Source organism: Dermochelys coriacea, chromosome 1 (genome assembly GCF_009764565.3).
Source record: "Dermochelys coriacea isolate rDerCor1 chromosome 1, rDerCor1.pri.v4, whole genome shotgun sequence".
NCBI classification, from domain to species: domain Eukaryota; kingdom Metazoa; phylum Chordata; order Testudines; family Dermochelyidae; genus Dermochelys; species Dermochelys coriacea.
In genome coordinates, this window is record NC_050068.2 from 228333932 (window position 1) to 228350086 (window position 16155).

The 16155-nt window shown below is 46.9% G+C and overlaps 1 long non-coding RNA gene across 1 annotated transcript; it reads left to right on the forward strand.

Annotated features, from left to right (window-relative positions):
* Positions 1-214: 214 nt before the first annotated feature.
* On the forward strand, positions 215-14404 carry LOC122460477. The gene is made up of 3 exons (XR_006281788.1): positions 215-547; positions 1830-1835; positions 14394-14404. It is a non-coding gene; the product is annotated as an uncharacterized LOC122460477 (long non-coding RNA).
* Positions 14405-16155: the final 1751 nt, after the last annotated feature.

Consider the following 16155-nt stretch of genomic DNA (forward strand, 5'->3'; position numbering starts at 1 on the left):
TTTGCCTGCAATCAGCAAGGCTATTTGTAAAAGAAATATTTTAAGCAATAATCTGCCACCCCAAAAAGGGGTAAAAACATGTTCTTTTGTCTTTCAGAAAATCAGGAAAAGCTGATGCCAGCTGAAGAGCAACCCAATACCATGAATCTACTGTCACAATAGAAATTGTGTTTTGTGTTCTATGTTTTGTCTTGTCTTGTTGCTAGCACTGTTCTGTATTTAAAAAAAAAATACTGCAGACCTGCAGGTAATTAAAAATAAATTAAGCTCTCTGTCCCAGCTACAGGACAGCCTGATACAAAAACAAGTACATGACAATGTAGACTTGGTCCAAATTGGTCTGGGTAACCTAAAAGCCCGATGGAATCTTTGGCAATGGCTTAAGCATAAGAAAAAATTTAAAAATAGGAAACTACACAGCCATAGCTATGGGATGCACTGAAACGCAGATACTTGCCCTAGCTACTTTGGAACACGAAATGTTCTGGGTCTTATTGGGAAATATTAAGGGTTTGATGCATTTGTTAAAACAAAGAAAGAGATCATTGTTTGATACTTACCAATATGAATGGATGAAATAGGTTTCCAGTATTGTAAAACCAGACTTGTTAATGGGAGAAATTGTTGTCCAAATTGCACACCAACAGTCCCTAGAGGCAAAGGTATTGAAGGTTAGCGCACTCCCCATATTACACATAGGATCCTTCTGGCTACCCTGGACTTCGAGCCAGTGGGCTGGGGAGGGAGGGAAGCTATTGGACACTAGAGATTGTACCAAATGGACTCCTCAAAAGTGGGTTTGCCTCACCTTCCCTGTTGCCCCAGAACCTTGTAGTAAAGATACATCACTAGGATCACGTATGTGGGATGAATTGGAATCACAAACTAAAATTGCCTCACAGTACCTTCTCTTGAATAGGCTATACAGAAAGTGCCACTGACGATTATAAATCTTAGTGTCAAAAGGGGGATTATGTTGGATCATATTGAAGTTCTGTATTAAAATCACATGAGTTTGATTCCCCATAGTTTAAATTCCAGGGTATTACTAATTAAGAGGTCTCTTGGTTTTTGGTACTGTTTCTCTCCCTCTGTGTGTGAAATTTGCAAGCTGCTAATTGTGTTAGTACAGATTTAATAATTTTCTTAAGATAATGTTGAAGTAAAAAGAAAACGGTACAGAGTTTAGGCATAGAAGTTTCTGGTTATCAGGGAATAAGGTACAGATTATCAAGGGGTGCGAAGCTCAGTTTAGGAGCAGGTGGCGTAAGGAATACATAATCTGCACTCTTCTTGATTGGGGGTAAAAGTTTAACGGGTCAAAGTACAGACATTGAGATATGGGGGTATGTTGTCCATATAATGGCTATGTTCAAGTGTGGAGTATAATGAGCGGATACGATGATGAGGATGGATCTACCCTCATTTGGTGGGATTTAATGTTCAGTGAGTTTATGGTTCCAGTTCATATGGTACAATGAAAAAAAAAAAGTCTCTCAGTCCCTTTCCCATGGTTGATGCACGATGTTGTACCGGCTCACACCTCCTGGTACTGTCGGTGGCTGGTGATGTGTTCGATGTAGATGTCCCTGGACCATCGGATTGTGTCCGAGACCATGAGGCGCCGCATGAGCCGTGTGTACCGTCGACCAATCCCGCAGGTCCGCAGCACACACTCGTTGCAGGAGTCCCAAGCGCCCAGGGCTCTGACAATCAGGGCATCCATCTGCACCTCGTAGCCCTTCGCTCTCAGGGTGTCGGCCAGGGGAGTGTATTTTTCCAGCTTACGAGCTCGGGATTCGCGGAAGGCCGGGGTCCTGTTCTCAAAGGAGACCGTGATGTCGATGAGGATGATCTTTTTCTGGTCCTCGTCGGTGACTACCACATCAGGTAGCAACTGGCTGTCTGTCCCGGGGATGGTGGAGTTCACGGCGACCTCCACCAGGCGCGGTGTGACGGCTTTCACCAGGCGATTCTGGATGGCATTGTGGCACAGCTGCCAGGCTCTGGAGTGGGGCTTGCAGCTGCACAGGACGTGGGGCAGGGTCTCGTTGGAGTAGCTGCACTTCCTGCAACACCTGTCTAGGTTCCCGTGGTGGATGGCTCCGTTGAGCAGGACGCAGTTGAGCCGGGCGTGGTGGATGAAGCGGCAGTCGGCGAAACGGGTGAAGTTGCCCCCGGCGAGGAAGTGGTTGCTGGCGTCCCACTTGCTAGTAAGTTCAAAGACTTTACCCTGGTCTGGTTTACGCTTCAGGGTTTCCATGTACAACGAGTGGATGGCCGCCTTCAGGATCCTCTCCAGCATGCCCCTGGCGCTCGGGGTGACGATGATGTTTTCGTCGGACCTGATCTGCGGCACCAGAACTCCCAGCTCCTGGCACTCCTCGCACCACTCCCAGCGGCAGCTGATGTGCTTCCCCAGGCGACGCATGGCATTGCGAGCGCGGGACCACAGCGAAGCGATGTCGCCACCGTCCCATCCAAATTCGCCATCCAGAGAACCGCTCAGGAATCTGGCGGTGTCTTGGTTGAAGGGGACTCTGCCGATCCGCTTCTTTGTTGTGTCATGGAGGGTGTTTGCTGCAATGTTCCTTACCATGGCGTCGGGACACGTCAGCAGGCGGAAGGTGTGTGTGATCACCGCGATGTCACACAGGTCACCCATGCGGGGGACATTGGCACCGCCATACCTGTGGGTGATATAGACCAGCTCGTTGCTGGCTCTCTGGGGAAGGAACAGCCACTTCTTCACCAGCTGCCGGACGATCTTGTCTGCCTTGTTGAGGGGTACCTTCGCCACGGCGGATCCCTTTAGGACAAAAGAGATGCGGGGGATCAGGAAGGTGTTCAGGGCGTTTATCTTCTGCCACGGTGCTAGCAGGGAGGTGTCGATCTCGGTGGCAACCTGTAAGATCTCCTGGATGGTGTCCTCGAGTGTCTGTCGGACACAGAAACCCGTTGGCGTGCCGAGGTGCCAGTACGCCTGCCCCTCTGCCAGGGGGATGATGGGCTCGCCCTGGATCTGGAACCCTGTCGCCTGCACCAAGTCCCTTTTGCTGCCGTTGATGTGGAGAGATGCGCACTTCTTTGCATTGAAGCAGAGCCCCATCCAATTGGCAGCTCGACTCGTGGCATCTAGCATACGTTGGAGGTTCTCTGGGTCGTCTGCAGTCAGGACCAAGTCATCTGCATAAGCCAGGACGCTCACCCTCTCACCGTGGAGGTTGAAGCCATCTGTGTCATTGTAGATCGCTCGCAGGAACGGCTCCATGGCGAGGTTAAAGGTGATGGGGCTGAGGGGATAGCCCTGCTTAACTCTGCTCCGGATCGGGATCTCGGCAGTCTCCCCTTCGACCGAGCGAATGGTTGTGCTGCATCCCTCGTACACCTCTCGGCTCACACGGAGGAAGTCCTCTGGCATCCCAAACTCCTGGAGCGTGGCAAAGATGTGGTGGTGGGGCATGGACCCAAAGGCATTAGCCAGGTCGAGCCATGCTACCGTGCACTGCCTCCCTGCCCTTCTGGCCATTTCTATGGTGGTTTGGAGGACAAAGTTGTGTTCATAGCAGCCCTCACAGGACATGAAGCCTTTCTGTGGAGCTGATGGCTCCCCCACTCTCTGACCACTCCGTGATCCTCGACGCCAGGCAGCTGGCATAGAGCTTGTACATCGTGGAGCAGAGGGAGATGGGCCTCCAGTTGCTGGGGTCATTCCGCTCACCCTTCTTGTACACCAGTACCGTCATGGCCTTCTTCCAGGAGCTGGGAGTCCGGCAGAATCGCTTGCACTGGTTGAAGAGCGTGGCGAGGACCAGGCAGCCGGGATCTCGCTTTTTTCAAGAGGCTGTAGGGGATGCTGTCTTTACCAGGAGCTGTGTTTTTTGTTTTTGAGAGTCTGGCCATCACTTCCTTGGGCATAAAGTCAGTTTCCAGGACATCTGTTTTGTCAACATGGGGCAGGGGGTAGAGACACTCTGGGCGCTGCTCGTCATTCTGGGCTATGCGGTTGAATACATCCTTGAAGTAACTGTAGAGATGCTCAGATGGGATCATGCAGTAGGGCGAGGGCCCGTCTAGGATCTCCCTCATGGCTTTGGAGCTCTTTGCCCGGTACAGCTTTTGGATCCTTGAAGCCGCTGCTGGATCGTAGTGGCGGCTGGCGCCTCTACTTCTGGCTCCCCTGGTGGTGGTGTTGCGGTTTGGAGCAGGCATTCTGTGGGCAGGCAGGGCGTTCTCCTGGTTCGAACTTCTCCTGGGAGCGGCTTCAGCAGACAGTTCTTGGGTGAGCCTGTCTACGAGGAGGTCAAAGTCGTCAAAGGAAGCTGTCACTTGCAGCTCCTTGGTCCAGGCAGTCTGCCACGGAGTGGCAGCCCTCACCACTGGCTGCTGGCCCTCACGGTCCTCGACCTCGTCTGGTGCAGGCTCAAAGCTTGCATGGTCGGCCTGCCGTCTATCTCATAGCTCAGGATTCCCATCGGTTGGGTGCTGGGGCAGGATCTCTGGCGGGATGCTGGTGTTGCTAGTGGTCGGAGAGATGTGGTCTGGCTCGGGGGTTGCTGGGACACCACTGGTCCTTCTAGGAGTGGCTGCTGTCTGGGCGGTTGCTGCTGGAGCGCGAGATCTCCCGTAGGCAGTGTCCTGCAGAATGGACTCGGGGGCCGTGCTGGGCCATCTGGTGACGAAGGCCCTGTGCTTTGCTGTGGCTGCGGGGCTGGTTCCTCCAGTAACGTCTGGAGTTTGTAGGGTGATCTGGGGCATGGTGCTAGCTCCTCCGGTGGCTGGAGCTCACAGGGCAGTCTGAGGCTTGGCACCGGCTCCTCTGGCTGCTAGAGCTCGTAGGGTGGTCTGAGGTGTGGCTCTGGCTCCTACGGTGATTGGAGTTCGCAGGGTGGTCTGAGGTGTGGCTCTGGCTCCTCTGGTGGTTGGAGTTGGCAGGGCAATCTGAGGGGCGGCGCTGGCTGCTCCGGCAACAGGATCTCGAGCAGCTATGCACGGTGGAGCGCTGATCCTTCTGGGGATGGAGACGTGCTGGGCAGGTGGCAAGGTAGCACTGAGATGTCTGAGTATGGAGATTTGCTTGACGATGTGAGAGGGTGAGACGGGCCTCCTGCTGGCGAGGACCTGGGTGATGTTCCCTGAGGCAGCAGGTACCTTCTTGGTCGCAGCACCCTGTTGCGCTGGCCTGGCAATGGGGATAGGCTTCTTGACGGCAGCTTGCACGATCGCTTTTCTTTGTTGAGGCTCAGGAGCAGCAGGCCGGTGTGCAGCAGGAGGGCTGGGAGCCGGGGCAGGAGACTGTGTTTTCCCTTGAGGCGTTTCCTGCTGGCGACTTGGTGCGTCTTGTCCTGCTTCTGCGTCTCAAAGGGGAGGCTGCAGAGGGCACAGCTGAAGGCGACCCACTTGCTGTGGCATCTCTTCAGGTGCCTGATGACACCATCGAGGAGGTGGAAGCTTCGGGGCGGAGAGCAGATGGGGCAGATGAGCACATCCACAGCGAGGGGGTACTGCAGGTAGATGGTGTCCTCATTACCTTGCAGCGGGAGGATTCCAGCAGCATCAGCGGTATTGCTAGCTGGTTCATCCTGATGTAGGCAGTTGGGGTCGAGAGGTCCAGCTGGGCAGGCATCTGGCAGGGACCTGGGGTCACTCAGGGTGGTTTCTGAAGCTGGGCAGGCATCAGGCGAGGCGCTGGTGACTCTCTGGGTGGTCTCTGGAGAGATGCTGGTCCCATCTATGGAGATTCCTCTCTTGATGGTGTGTAGAGCAGCGAGAGCACCACCAGTGTCGGGGACCTCGGCAGCTGTGGGGGTGGGAGGTGGTTGCCTGAAAGCATCTTGCAGCTGCAGAGTGGGGGGGCTCTCCGTTGGTGGCTGGTGTTGCTGGAGAGCGGGGGGGCTCTCGGTCGGCAGCTGCTGTAAGGCGGGGGGGTTGACCCTCGGCAGCTGGTGCTGCTGGGGAGCAGGGGAGATGTTCCTTCTGGTTGTGATGTCCCGACAGGCCGTCCTCAGGATGCAGGATCTTACTGGAACAGCATCTCGGAGGGGGTCCTTCGAGCAGCAACCAATCTTCCCCTTTGTGCTGCTGGTCTGCAATGTCCTGGAGGCACCTAGGACCTTCTTTGTAGTTGTTGTCTGAGAGGCCTTCTGTGAAGCAGCAGCAGTGGTGGTACACGGTACATCTGGGGATGTCTCAGGAGCAGAAAGAGGATTTCCTTCCAAAGTAGTAGTAGCAGCAGAATATACCTTCAAAGCAGCATCAATTTTTTTCAAAAATCGCTGCAGGAGAATCCATCTTCAGTGCAGGTGTTGCAAGTGTTCATAAAAAGAGATTAAACTAATAAGATCAAGCATAGTATCTGGTCTTAGCCATAAGGGTCTAAGACAGAGTCTGTTCTCAAAGCAATTCTTTGTAACAACAACTATTCACAGAGAGAGAGACTCAAAGCAATACTCTGTAACAACAGAAACAGCACCCAGAGACTCCCCGCCCTTTTGTTGTATTCATCTCACTTTGTTAATAATTGTGATTAAAATAGAGAGAGAGGATGTATGTGGATGGATGCTTGGTGTGGATAATAACTGAATGATCAGGGAGGTGCCAGCCTAAGAATCCAGTGTCCATCGGCTGAAGAAGGCGTCAAGCGGAAATAACCAGAGGACCCCCGGAGGGCAGACTGGAATCCACCCAACAGCCTCAAGAATGGGAGAACCAAAGAACAAGATAACATCTGGCAGCACGGAGCCATCAGGAATGTGCCATCTGCTGATTGATTCAGCAACAGCATGATGAAGCAATTCCCATAGACTGCCATAAGAAGAAATTCCTATAAAAATGGATTCTAGAAAGTGAGAACTTTGGGGTCTGATTCTGCAAACCAACTTCCAGGATCAGTATCAGATGAGCATCTGACAAGGCCCTGCTCCCTCCTCATGTCCAGACCACCTGGCCAGTGGTTTGGCATGAGCAACTCTAAGGCTGGTAACTATGATAACAACCTTGCAGAACCTGTGTGTGTGTGTGTGTGTGTGTGTGTGTGTGTGTGTGTGTGTGAATGAATGTGTGAATAAATATGAGATTGAATGGAATGTTATAGCTATAACTAACTGCTTACTATGATTCTTTCTGTATTCACAATAAATGTGGTATTTTGCCTTTTCCCCTCTAATAAGATCCTGCTCGTTTTTATTTTATTGGTATAACAATTCTTCAAGGAAACCCAAAAGAGAAAAAATGTTTGTTAATGGGGAGGGATAAGATGCCTAAGCAGTTAAATTCATTTGGAGAACTTCTTCCCACTAAGTGTGCCATTAGCAGGGCATATAGGGTGTACAAGGATTAAATAATACTATTTACCACTTGAAACCAACTTCCAAGGAAGTGGCAGGAGGCCAGTGGCTTGGAATATTTAAAATCTGGCAGAGAAAAGCAACAGAAGAGTTGCTTGAGAAATAATCCTGCATTAGAAGGATGAAGGCAGTTCTAAGATATTTTGACAGGAGTGGGTTCTAAATGAATAGTTGGAAACCCTCCTTCTACCCCTGAAGCAAAAAAAGTTTAAAAATTGACACATCCATTCAGAAACTGATGGCAAAAGTATCAATGATTTCAGGAAGAATGTTAGCTGCCCTGCAAACAAAAGCAAGATGTGTTGCAAAAGAACATTATTTTGCTACAGATGTTATCTGTATGTGTCATGTGTTTGCAGTTTCTGCCCTAATAAATAATGTTGTGTAATGAATAATGTAGGGTAATGTTCCATGACGTGAAAAACTGGTTAGATCTGCCACAAAGCCACTCAAACTCCTGAGTGACACTTTATAACATTTTCCCGTCATGACTGCATACAGTATGCTGTTTTTCATGATGAATACCAGGTACCTCTTTTCCTTTTGACTGTGCTCCTCACTTGGAAAGTACATTTTGGAATGCACAGCAGGACATTGTGTAGTAGACTAATATGTCTGTGAATATAGAGCAAGGGAGCACCTTATTTCTTCTCTCCTTTTTAAGGGCTAAAATGGTGGCTTTAAGCCTAAGCCCACAGTGGTAGTGTGGAGCCACACTGCTTCAATAGGCACCCCTAAAGGCATTTGGCCAGATTCTCAGCTGGTGGGAATCTGTTTAGCTCACATGACTTCCATGGAACTACACCGATTTACACCAGCTGAGGATCTGACCTATGGTATTTCAGGCAGCTACTGTTTCTTCCAGAGAATAGGGGAGTGAAGCCACGGAAACAGCCTTTGAAACAGTTCAGTGTGTGCTCCTCTTGCACAGTGATAGCTCAGCTGGGCAACATATGTGGGAGGGAGCACACACAGACCACCCCTGCCCACGCTGGGGCGTCTAGAACTGCTGGTGGTATTAGACTTCCATTCTGAGTTTAGGTGAGCACAATGACTGTGACTGTACACAGATCTTGGGATCGGCTTTCAGTCACTCTGCTGTGAGGAGATGTCCAGTGTATGTCACCTCACACTGTTTGAGTCACATTTTTTCTTGGTTCAGTTTTATCATTATTGTTACAATGCTATCTAGAGGCCTCAACCAAGTAAGATTAGGGCCCCATAATGCTATGAGCTGTATAAACATAATGAAAGACAGACCCTGCACCTAAAAGCTTTCCAGCTAACTAGACAAGATGGTCAGAGTGAAAGGGGACACAGAGGGCCAGTGATGTGCCTGAGGTCACACAGAAAATCATTGACAGAACTAGGAATAGAACCTAGCACTCCTATCTTCCAGTCTACTAGACTACACTACCTCCCAAAGCCCTCTGCCCCACTTTTATATTTAGTGACAGGCTGGAAACTAAAGTATTTACCATTTATGCAATGATCAGGTACAGAATAAGCAGTGGCAATGTAATCTTCCCCTTCCACCTTACAGTGTATCTCATCTGAAGAAACCAAACACAGGGTAGAAAAGCCCTGAGTTACCCGTCTATATGGAGCAGCAATGAGCACTATGTAGGGAGGGTGATTTCTAAAAGTGCACTAATGTGTTATGCTCTAACTGGTCCATGCAGACCCTGCTGATGTGCACTAAAAGTTCCCTAGTGTGTTTTAACATAATACAGTTTCAAACAACACACCCTAAAGTATACTAGGGAATTTTTAATGCATACCAGCAGGTTCTACATCAGTGGTGAGCAACCTGCAGTCCACGGGCCGCATACGGCCCATCAGGGTAATCTGGCTGAGAGACATTTTGCTGACGTTGACCATTAGCAGGCATGCCCCCCCCCCCCCATCTCCTGCAGCTCTCAGTGGCTGTGGTTCGCTGTTCCTGGCCAATGGGAACTGCGGGAAGTGGCGGGCCACAGGGACACTACTGGGCTGAACTTTACTACTACCAGAAGTGGCTTGAATTAGTGATGCAGAAGTTCTTGTACATGTTTCAGTTTGCAGAATGAGTAATGTACTACTCACTTCCATCTCTCATTAGCACCAGCATCTGTTAAGGAAGAATATAAGAAAGAACTAATATGATGAAGGATACTTAAAAGTGAATCAGCTGCTCGGATTGTGGGACCAAAACAGTTGATACAATAGAGAAGGAGTTAAAAAGTAAAAATAATTGGCTCTTCCCTGAAGCAAGGCTTTTGGAAGGTTTAAAGAGGAACTTTCTCACTCTGCTAAATTTGGAAAGAACATTTACATGAAAAGCACTTTGCTTTGTCAGTGTTTTATGGTTCTGGGAAAACCTCATAATGTTCAGACACAGGAGTTGAAATTGGAGGTGCATTTATGGAGATACATCTATTTTAGCCTGGAACTCAACCTTAATATCTCATGAGAACAGACTCTTTTGTGAAGTTGTTAGTACATCCGGTTCTGGCCACACTGCAGTTACCAAGGGAATAATCTTTAACATGACATTATCACTTCTGGTCCCATTGAAAATAAAGGCAAATAGAAAATTAAATAAATGCTTATCAAATAAATGAATATCATTAATAAATATAAAAACAAATAAATACTTCTTCATATGATGGACAGCCAGACTGAGAATTCAGTGATCTAGAAGGTCAGAGAGTCAAGTATTGGGTTTGCATTTTTAAAAAAAATTTGCATAATTTTATGGCCAATTATAATATTTGTGTTATGCATGCTGAAATTTATGTAAACTAAGCTCATTGCCTGCAGGAGTCAGGAAAGTATTATCTCTGTCATATATAGTAGGGTATAGTTCCTTCTTTGTTCTGTTGACAATGCCAGTCTTTATCACCTGTTAGTTCACTTCTCTAACAAGCATTTTCACACTTTTTCCCTTGTTTATGGGGAAAAGTCTTGATACAACTTTGTAAAGCCACCCCCTTTTCCTTCTTCACATCTCTCCATAAGACTTACCACAGTCACAATGTCTATAAACACTGCCACTTCATAATCGCTAAGCAATTAGCTAGCCCAGATTACTGATTATTATGCAAAAAACATGCTAATTTTACCATTACAGCATCCTCTCCCCGCCTCCTATTTCCCTGTTAATTGCACCTGTTGTATCATATAAGAAACCTCGATTGTGAGCTCTCTGCAAAATATCTAGTATGATGGGGCCCTGGTCCTTGATCAGAGCCTCTATAATGCAGAATAAGGCATGAATATTTGTTTACCTTTCTTCTTCACCTTTACCACAACTTGTAGTAACTATTGCCAGAGGCACAATAATAGCTTTAAAAGATCAATAGCCTGAACCGTTATGGCAATTCCTATGTTTCAAAATTAGGAAACAGAAGCATGATAAGTATTTATTTTAAAATTAAACTTTTCTGAACTTTAAAAAAATACCTGTACAGTTTTTATTTGTTTTGTTGTGTAGCAAATTTGCCCATCCAGCTAATTTATGATACTTCCTTTGGGTAACAACAGAAGATTCATTGCCAAATAGGATTGTTCTACCTCATAGTTTGGATTATTTTTTCATTTGATCCCATAATGAAGACATAATCCTTTGTTTATAACATCACAAGCTGCTATGAAAATGTTTGGTATATAACAAATTCAGCTTTATGGGATGATCAGACAGCTCAGATATATTGTCTTTCAACCGCAGCTCAAATCTAGCCTTGATCAGTCCAGACTGAAGGTCATTACTACCTAATGGCTGATTAATGGCTAATGTGAAATGAAGTTAGCAGTGAAATTGTTGGTTTTAGTCCAGTTCCTAGTGGTAAAGTGTACACATCAAAAAAACACTTCCACACGGAACTATTGTTATTAGTGTTGATACTATGCTATCACATTTTCCAAAAAAGGAGTACACCCTGAGAATTAAGAAAAGGTTAAAGGTGAAAACCCTTATATTTCAACAAACATCATTGATCCTCAGCAAAATGGTGAGAAAAACTAACTAAATGTAAAAAGGTGAATATTCTGAAGTATAATGTATTTGAAAGTTTTCAACATGAACGTTCCTTTAAAAGAGTGAATTAATCCCTTTAGAATATTCTATTTCAGAGTAAACTCATAGCACCTATTCATTTTCACAATATAAAAATATAATCACTTTCATAAGGCACAATTACATATCTTGCAGAAAATGACAATAAGTCTAAGCCAATGAGTTGCAGATTCTGTTTACAAAAATACTGGCCTCAGTTCTTGTAACATTTAAATTCTGTTCTACATATCAAATGAGTATTTGACATAAGACTGCAGGGTGTGAAGATCACAATTTAGCAATCTCTGCAATGTGCAGTAGATCTCAGACACACCCAGTGTCATCAGAAAATCAGGCAGGATAAGGTCATGTGTTTGAAAGCTCATTATTTATATTTTATCATTCTTGTAATATAATTTGGAAATTCTGGATGTATGTGTATCCAGACAAATGAAGGCACAAATAGTTGGACCCTCATTCAAAGTAAGGCCATGTAAAAGGGCCTTAAATATAATTTATTTCTGCTTTACACACACTATAAGGCCCCTTTGCTATGCTAAAGTGGTATAAAGCAGTCTCAAATGAGAGTCAGGCCCTTACTCTTGCTAGACAACTAGGAGACTAGGTCATGCCACATGTTATTTCAAAGGCAATTGAAAGATAATCCCCCCTGCATATACAGTAAGGTTTTGGATTTCACCTATGGGCCTCAATGTCATGGTAATTTGACATGCTTAAAATGCCCTTTTCTCTAATGAGCATCTTCACTAGTGAAGTACATTTATTTCTCGTTTAAGTGAAAGAGCTGATCTGAATCTTTTAATCTTTGCTTAAGCATTAATTGATGTTTTGCTTAATTGGAGTATTCTTTCATTCTGGATGCTTCTTTTTCAAATGTCAAAACTAATGGCTTCAAAGGGTCACTTCAATCATCCCTGCAGAAAGACAGAAAATTGCTCAAAGAGATTAGATGCTTGGAGGGGGAGAAGTCACAGACAGATAGATTGAGAATTCAGTAGAAAATATCTACCACAGGCCTGTATACAGAGGCAATGAGGTCAGTCATGGCTAGTGTGCATATGAACCTTATAGCAGATCACAGATTTTGCTGTTTTACAGTATTGATGGGACAGATATTGAGTGCAGCAGAGTGGGATGGTGGGCACTGAGCTGGTGTAGAAGGAGGGTTTCTTGTCAAAAAGAGGGCATGAATAGAGCACCTCTGTGCTTTGACTATATCTGGCTGCTAGAATAGTCTTTAACAATGCCCTAATTGTACTGGGGACTCCCCAAAAGGGAAAGTGCAAAGGTGATTAAAATCCACTTTTGCACTCCAAGCCCTTTCTGTTCTTGCATCCAGCAGAGCTTGCCTGGAATGTAGCATCACGCCCAGGGTTTAAATCATGGCACAGACTTGTTTTTAAACAAACAAACAAACAAACAAAGCATGGAGCGCACAAATCTTAAAATGTAATGATAAAACTATTTATTTTTTATTACTTTCTGTAATCCTTTCAAAGTATTCTGGGCTACAGCTCTCTGTAAAAGAGAACCAGGTGAATTAATGTCATATCAGCTGTCAAGAGCATCTTAGGGCTCAGGGCAGGTAAGAACAAAATCCATCTACAGATTTATATGCACATTTATACATAAATATGCAGTAAAGTCATATTTTGGCATATGTACTTCAACAATTCTAGCCTGAGCCCTGAACCTTTAAAAGGATCCACAAGACTTCACCATTGACTTCAGTGGGTCTCTGCCTGGGAGTAAATGTCTGAGAATCTGTTGTGGGGACAGTTTGACAGTTTGACCATGTGCTTGATTGGTTGTTTGAAAAGTGTGACTTGGGAGTGCTTTGTTCCAGGTGAGCCTTGAGTGGACCTGACTGTTATAAAAAGCCAGTCAGCTGTGAACCAACTGAGCAGCGAACAGCAGAGAGACTAACAGAGGGAGTTTGCCTGGGAGTTCACCCGGGGAGAGCCCACTGAGGCTTATATCTTGCCGGCTTCTTTGAGTAGTTACTACAACTGCTGAGGAAGCTCATAGAAGGAAGGTAATATGGATGGGGAGTGTTCATCTGTTGTGACCTGCACTGGATGTGCCATGTTTGTCTTTCTTCCACAGGAAAAAAGCAACTTCGTCTGTTCAAAGTGCAAGCTGGTCTCCATATTGGAAGAGAAGTTTCAAGGTCTGGAACAACAGGTATCGACCCTGCATTGCATAAGAGAAACTGAAGATTTCCTGGACAGACATCAGGATACGCTTCTACAGACACAACATTCTGAAGATTCAGAGCAGGCTGCACTGCGGGGACAGGAGGACGGTGAAGAAATTTTGCAGCATGTAGCCTCCAGAAGAAGGAAGGGGAGCGTCCATGTACCAGCAACGCAGATACAGGTGAGTAACCATTTTCACGTTCTTTCCACCGGTACAAATGCGGAGAGTGGACTAGATGACACATCTGAGGGAAGGGAACAGAAGAAGACTCCACCAATTGGAAGGCATGAGATGCACTAGGGTTGGGGGTTCCATGACCACCGCTCCCAAGAGAAGGAGGCGGGTGGTGGTGGTCGGGGACTCTCTCCTCAGGGGGACTGAGTCATCTATTTGGTGCCCTGACCGGGAAAACCGAGAAGTCTGCTGCTTGCCAGGAGCTAGGATTCACGATGTGACAGAGAGACTGCCGAGACTCATCAAGCTCTCGGATCGCTACCCCTTCCTGCTTCTCCACGTGGGCACCAACGATACTGCCAAGAATGACCTTGAGCGGATCACTGCAGACTACGTGGCTCTGGGAAGAAGGATAAAGGAGTTTGAGGTGCAAGTGGTCTTCTCGTCCATCCTCCCTGTGGAAGGAAAAGGCCTGGGTAGAGACCATTGAATCATGGAAGTCAATGAATGGCTACGCAGGTGATGCTGGAGAGAAGGCTTTGGATTCTTTGACCATGGGATGGTATTCCAAGAAGGAGGAGTGCTAGGCAGGGACGGGCTCCACCTAACCAAGAGAGGGAAGAGCATCTTCGCAAGCAGGCTGGCTAACCTAGTGAGGACGGCTTTAAACTAGGTTCACTGGGGGAAGGAGACCAAAGCCCTGCGGTAAGTGGGGAAGTGAGATACAGGGAGGAAGCACGAGTAGGAGCACGCAAGAGGGCAGGGCTCCTGCCTCATACTGAGAAAGAGAGACGATCAGCAAGTTATCTCAAGTGCCTATACACAAATGCAAGGAGCCTGGGAAATGAGCAGGGAGAACTGGAAGTCCTGGCACAGTCAAGGAATTATGATGTGATTGGAATAACAGACTTTGTGGGATAACTCACATGACTGGAGTACTGTCATGGATGGATATAAACTGTTCAGGAAGGACAGGCAGGGCAGAAAAGGTGGGGGAGTTGCATTGTATGTCAGGGAGCAGTATGACTGCTCAGAGCTTCACTACGAAACTGCAGAAAAATCTGAGTCTCTGGATTAAGTTTAGAAGTGTGAGCAACACAGGTGATGTCGTGGTGGGAGTCTGCTATAGACCACCAGACCAGGGGGATGAGGTGGACGAGGCTTTCTTCCAGCAACTCACGGAAGTTACTAGATCGCAGGCCCTGGTTCTCATGGGAGACTTCAATCACCCTGATATCTGCTGGGAGAGCAATACAGTGGTGCACAGACAATCCAGGAAGTTTTTGGAAAGTGTAGGGGAGAATTTCCTGGTGCAAGTACTGGAGGAACCAACTGGGGCAGAGCTCTTCTTGATCTGCTGCTCACAAACCAGGAAGAATTAGTAGGGGAAGCAAAAGTAGATGGGAACCTGGGAGGCAGTGACCATGAGATGGTCGAGTTCAGGATCCTGACACAGGGAAGAAAGGAGAACAGCAGAATACAGACCCTGGACTTCAGAAAAGCAGATTTTGACTCCCTCAGGGAACTGATGGGCAGGATCCCTGGGAGAATAACATGAGGGGGAAAGGAGTCCAGGAGAGTTGGCTGTATTTTAAAGAATCCTTATTGAGGTTACAGGAACAAACCATCCCGATGTGTAGAAAGAGTAGCAAATATGGCAGGCGACCAGCTTGGCTTAACAGTGAAATCCTTGCTGATCTTAAACACAAAAAAGAAGCTTACAAGAAGTGGAAGATTGGACAAATGACCAGGGAAGAGTACAAAAATATTGCTCGGGCATGCAGGAGTGAAATCAGGAAGGCCAAATCACACCTGGAGTTGCAGCTAGCAAGAGATGTTAAGAGTAACAAGAAGGGTTTCTTCAGGTATGTTAGCAACAAGAAGAAAGTCAAGGAAAGTATGGGCCCCTTACTGAATGAGGGAGGCAACCTAGTGACAGAGGATGTGGAAAAAGCTAATGTACTCAATGCTTTTTTTGCCTCTGTCTTCACAAACAAGGTCAGCTCCAGACTACTGCAGTGGGCAGCACAACATGGGGAGGAGGTGACCAGCCCTCTGTGGAGAAAGAAGTGGTTCAGGACTATTTAGAAAAGCTGAACGAGCACAAGTCCATGGGGCTGGATGCGCTGCATCCAGCAGAGCTAAAGGAGTTGACGGATGTGATTGCAGAGCCATTGGCCATTATCTTTGAAAACTCATGGCGATCGGGGGAAGTTCCAGACGACTGGAAAAAGGCTAATGTAGTGCCCATCTTTAAAAAAGGGAAAAAGGAGGATCCAGGGAACTACAGGCCAGTCAGCCTCACCTCAGTCCCTGGAAAAATCATGGAGCAGGTCCTCAAGGAATCAATTCTGAAGCACTTAGAGGAGAGGAAAGTGA